Here is a 5,734-nt window from a genome sequence, read left to right as displayed (position 1 = left end):
GTTAATGGAAAGTTGTGTGATTTTTAAACTTTGTCCACCCCAGTGCAACACCTGCACCTCCTCATCATTAACAGAAAGGAGTGTGTGTGTGTGTGTGTATGCGGGGGGGATGCAGAAATTGGGGCTACTGTGTGCTAATGGTGGTCGCTAAAAAAAAAATTGTGGTGTAGATTAAAGCTTTGATGCAAAGCATGAAGTGAATGTGTGAGTAAGGAATGTTTCCATAAAGTAAATAGCAGAGGATGGTTTCGATCCATCGACCTCTGGGTTATGGGCCCAGCACGCTTCCGCTGCGCCACTCTGCTCCGCTGGCTGCCTTTCTATCCAGCCTCTTACTGAGACAAATAAACATTTAAATGTGCAGTCATAGCTAGGTGTTGTAATCGTCTACAATTCCGGATGCATGTGTCGACAGTTGTGGCTGGGCGGGCTTCCAGAGGTTTCAAGAGATTCTCTCTTATTCTGCGGGGATTTGGTTTTGCCGGGTTCATATTTTCTTCCGGATGTTAAAGTGCTCCCGCAACTGGGGAATCGGGCAAACACCTTTCACGTTGCATTAAGGCGTTACTCGGTTCCTTGTGTAACAAAGCAACTGTTGCCAATTTAAAAATCACACAACACCAGCTTATAGTTCAACAGGTTTAATTGGAAGCACTAGCTTTCGGAGCGACGCTCCTTCATCAGGTGATAGTGGAGGGCTGGACTGTACACAGAATTTATAGCAAAAATTTACAGTGTGATGTAACTGAAATTATACATTGAAAAATTGATTGTCTGTTCAGCCTTTCATCTGTTAGAATACAGTGATAGTTTCACTTCTTTCATGTGTAAATCACAAAACCTTTTTTAAAAAAAGTTGCATTCTCGGGTTAGCTGTTAACAATGGTGATAGCTGGACGAAGTTAAAAACCACACAACACCAGGTTATAGTCCAACAGGTTTAATTAGAAGCACACTAGCTTTCGGAGCGACGCTCCTTCATCAGGTGGTTGTGGTCCATGTTGACACCTTCTTTGGTCGCTCCTCTACAGATCCCTGTGATGACTGTTCCAGTTCATCAGTGAACTCATTAGGATCACTGCCGGCACCTTGAAAGAATTCCCGGAGTCTCATTCATCTGATGAACTCCTCTGTGTCTGCTGCCAGAACCAACGGGTCCATTTTGGTGGTGGGACAGAAATTGAGACCCCTACTCAGGACTTCAATCTCTTCCCGTCGAAGGGTGTAGTTCGATAAGTTGATGATAGACTTCCCCACAGTGATAATGTTGTCTACTGTGGTTCCAGGGTGGGCTTTGCTATTACTGGTGAGAATGCCAGGTTTCTCCAGTTTTTTGTTCTTGGCGTGCGTGTACATGGTGTAGTTTCGTCGCCTTGTCCGTTTGGCAATGTCGTGTAATTGTCCTGATGTATCCTGTGTGCAGGCTGTGAGTGTGGACTCCATCTGAATTTCCAGGCTGTGGCACCTGCTGTAGAGTTGGTGCATGAGATGATTGAGGAGTGTGCGAGAGGTCCAGTGGCAAAGTCTCTCTGCACAGTCTGTGTTGTCGGTCAACCTAAGTGGGTTCATGATCCGTAATCCTTTTGGGATCTTTCCTGCATTCCTGTAGAAACTTAATGTCTGTGTCAATATGTGCGATCTTCTTGGAGATCCTCTCCACTTTAAGCCGGCGGTTAGTGGTGTCGATAGTAGTCATGATTTGGAGATGCCGGTGTTGGGGTGTACACAGTTAAAAATCACACAACGCCAGATTATAGTCCAACAGGTTTAATTTGTCAATCATCTGATGAACGAGCGCCACTCCCAAAGCCAGTGTGCTTCCAATTAAACCTGTTGGACTATAACCTGGTTTTGTGTGATTTTTAATTTTGTACACCCCAGTCCAACACCGGCATCTCCAAATCATGATAGCTAGACAATATGTTGAAGGTGTTAGCCCCCTGTGTTCCCTGTCTATGCCATGATGTTTAGATTGATTCTAATCTAAAAAGTGAGATAATGGAGTTTTACATGAATTCGTGCAGTTTTTGAACAAAGTACAATGTAACTCTGCAAGTACAAATTCACTCCACAAAATATATGCATGCATGTGGGTCTTTGTCTGTCTGTTTGTGTGTGTCTGTCTGGGGTGGCGGTTGTGAGTGAGAGAAAGTGTGTGTGTGTGTGTGTGTAGTGAGTGCAGAGTGTCTAAAGTCTGTGAGGGGGTGCATGTGTGTGTGTGTCTGTGTATATGTGTGTCCATGTGTATGTGTGTATAGGAGTGCTTGTGTGTGTGTGAGAATGTGTGCATGTGTAGGAGTATCTGTGTGTGTATAGTGCAATGGTGGTCTTCTGTAATGTGACATGAATCCAAGGTCCCGGTTGAGGGCTTCCCTATGGGTACCAAACCTCTGCTCGGCCACTATTCGCTGCTGCCTGTCCCGAAGTCCACCTTGGAGAATGGTCAGCTGAAGTTCCAAGGTTGAATCTCCCAGACCGCTGAAGTGTTCCCCAGTTGGGAGGGAACACTCCTGTCTGTTGATTGTTGCGCAGTGTCTATTCATCCGTTGTTGTAGCCTTTGCTCGGTTTCCCCAATGTACCATGCCTGCGGGCATCCTTGCCTGCAACGTACAAGATAGACAACATTGGCTGAGTTACATGAGTACTTGCCATGTACAAGGTGGGAGGTGTCCCCATGCATAATGGTGGTATCTATATCCACACTCTGACACGTCTTGTAGTGCCTACCATGACAGAGTTGTACGGTGTTGTCCTGAGAGCCAGGCAGCTTGCTATGAACAATGATCTGTTTGAGGATTGGTGATTGTTTAAAGGCAAGTAGTGGAGGTGCGGGGAAGGTCTTGGTGAGGTGCTCATCCTCATTGATAATGTGTTGCAGGTCACCAAGAACATGGCATAGTTTTTCAGCTCCTGGGAAATACTGAACAATGAAGGGTACCCTGTCGGTTGCAGTATGTGTCTGTCTCCTGAGGAGGTCATTATGGTTCCTTGCTGTGGCAAGTCGGAACTGGTGGTCAATAAGTTGGGCATTGTACTCCGTTCTTGTGAGGGCATCCCTGAGTACTTCCAGGTGTCTGTCACGTTCCTCCTCATCTGAGCAGATCCGGTGTATGCGTAGGGCTTGTCCATTGGGGATGGCTGTTTTAATATGTTTTGGGTGGAAGCTGGAGAAGTGTAGCATTGTGAGGTTGTCTGTGGGTTTATGGTAGAGTGTGGTGCTGAGGTGTCCATCCCTGATGGAGATGCATGTGTCCAAGGATGAACAGATAGTTGAGCGTAGTCCATGCTGGATGGACAGGTTCAAACAAGACTTCTTCTCTATGAAGGATCTCCAACCAACATTATACACCAGGTACATTGACGACATTTTCTTCCTCTGGATCCATGACAAGGAGTCACTGATAAAACTACACAACGTCATCAACAAGTTTCATCCCACCATCAAACTCACCATGGACTACTCTCGACTATCTGTCACCTCCCACCTTGTACATGGCAGGTACTCATGTGACTCAGCCAACGTTGTCTATCTTATATGTTGCAGGTAAGGATGCCCGGAGACATGGTACATTGGGGAAACTGAGCAAAGGCTACAACAATAGATGAATGGGCACCGCACAACAATCAACAGACAGGAGGGTTCCCTCCCATTTGGGGAACACTTCAGTGGTCTGAGACATTCTACCTCGGACCTTCGGGTGACCATCCTCCAAGGCAGACTTCGGGACAAGCAGCAGCGAACAGTGTCCGAGCAGAGGCTGATAGCTAAGTTTGTTACCCATTGGGAGAGCCTCACTGGGACCTTGGGTTCATGTTACATTACAGGTGACCACCATTGCACTATACATACACAGATACTCCTATACACACACACGGACACACACATACACAGACACCCACACACACCATTAGACACACACATACACAGACACCCACACACACCATTACAGACACACATACTCCCACACTCACACATGCACCCTGTCACAGACTTAAGACACTCTGCACTCACTGAAGACGGGCTTATGCTCGAAACGTATATTCTCCTGCTCCTTAGATACTGCCTGCCCTGCTGCGCTTTTCCAGCAACACATTTTTCAACTCACTACACACACATACACTTTCTCACTCTCACAACCCCCACCCCAGACAGACAGACACACACACACAGACAAAGACCCACATACACACATATATTTTGTGGGGTGAATTTGTACTTGCAGGGTTAAATTGTACTTTGCTCAAAAACTGCATGAATTTACATAAAACTCCGTTATCTCACTTTTTAGATTAGAATCAATCTAAACATCACGGTATAGACAGAGAACACAGGGGGCTAACACCTTCAACATATTGTCCAGCTATCACCATTGTTAACAGCTAACCCGAGAATGCAACTTTTTTTAAAAAGGTTTTGTGATTTACACATGAAAGAAGTGAAACTATCACTGTATTCTAACAGATGAAAGGCTGAACAGACAATCAATTTTTCAATGGATAATTTCAGTTACATCACACTGTAAATTTTTGCTATAAATTCTGTGTACAGTCCAGCCCTCCACTATCACCTGATGAAGGAGCGTCGCTCCGAAAGCTAGTGCTTCCAATTAAACCTGTTGGACTATAAGCTGGTGTTGTGTGGTTTTTAAATTGGCAACAGTTGCTTTGTTACACAAGGAACCGAGTAACGCCTTAATGCAACGTGAAAGGTGTTTGCCCGATTCCCCAGTTGCGGGAGCACTTTAACATCCGGAAGAAAATATGAACCCAGCAAAAACCAAATCCCCGCAGAATAAGAGAGAATCTCTTGAAACCTCAGGAAGCCCGCCCAGCCACAACTGTCGACACATGCATCCGGAATTGTAGACGATTACAACACCTAGCTATGACTGCACATTTAAATGTTTATTTGTCTCAGTAAGAGGCTGGATAGAAAGGCAGCCAGCGGAGCAGAGTGGCGCAGCGGAAGCGTGCTGGGCCCATAACCCAGAGGTCGATGGATCGAAACCATCCTCTGCTATTTACTTTATGGAAACATTCCTTACTCACACATTCACTTCATGCTTTGCATCAAAGCTTTAATCTACACCACAATTTTTTTTTTTAGCGACCACCATTAGCACACAGTAGCCCCAATTTCTGCATCCCCACCCTCCCCATACACACACACACACTCCTTTCTGTTAATGATGAGGAGGTGCAGGTGTTGGACTGGGGTGGTCAAAGTTAAAAAATCACACAACTTTCCATTAACCCTCTCCTGCACGGTCACCTTAACACCAGAACAAACGCTGAAGCTGAAATTGCTTCCCATCAAGTCTCCAATCTGCACCACAATCATGTGTCTTTTTTCCAGCAACCTCCACTAACAGAGATTATCCCTAATTGCTGTAACTCCCCCCACACACACTCTCCTTCCTCTCAACCCTCTCCTGCACGGTCACTCCCAGAGGGCCACCTTACCCACAGTAACACCAGAACAAACACTGAGACTGAAATTGCTGGAAAAGCTCAGCTTCCGCAGTTCTGAGTTACTGCATCCGCAATTCTGTCGGTTTTTATTCCGGACAAATGCTGCTCACTTTTCACAAAACGGAGCCTAGAAATGCAGTCCCTGTGCTTAGATAGTGTCCAGCTGAAGGGCTGCGGGAAAACATCATCCACTCACTTATTTGCTCATGTGAGAAAATAAAACAATTATCATCTCGATAGTTAAACCCCAACCATAAACCA

General features: G+C 45.6%; 2 non-coding genes across 2 annotated transcripts; one reads left to right on the top strand and one right to left on the bottom strand.

Annotated features, from left to right (window-relative positions):
- Window positions 1-233: 233 nt before the first annotated feature.
- trnam-cau (transfer RNA methionine (anticodon CAU)) lies at window positions 234-305 on the bottom strand. Its single transcript has one exon. It is a non-coding gene; the product is annotated as a tRNA-Met (tRNA).
- A 4,644-nt stretch (window positions 306-4,949) lies between these two features.
- trnam-cau (transfer RNA methionine (anticodon CAU)) lies at window positions 4,950-5,021 on the top strand. Its single transcript has one exon. It is a non-coding gene; the product is annotated as a tRNA-Met (tRNA).
- Window positions 5,022-5,734: the final 713 nt, after the last annotated feature.

The sequence above is a fragment of the Hemiscyllium ocellatum genome, chromosome 33 (assembly GCF_020745735.1).
Source record: "Hemiscyllium ocellatum isolate sHemOce1 chromosome 33, sHemOce1.pat.X.cur, whole genome shotgun sequence".
In the NCBI taxonomy this organism is placed as follows: Eukaryota; Metazoa; Chordata; class Chondrichthyes; order Orectolobiformes; family Hemiscylliidae; genus Hemiscyllium; species Hemiscyllium ocellatum.
This window is presented reverse-complemented; position numbering and strand designations above follow the sequence as displayed.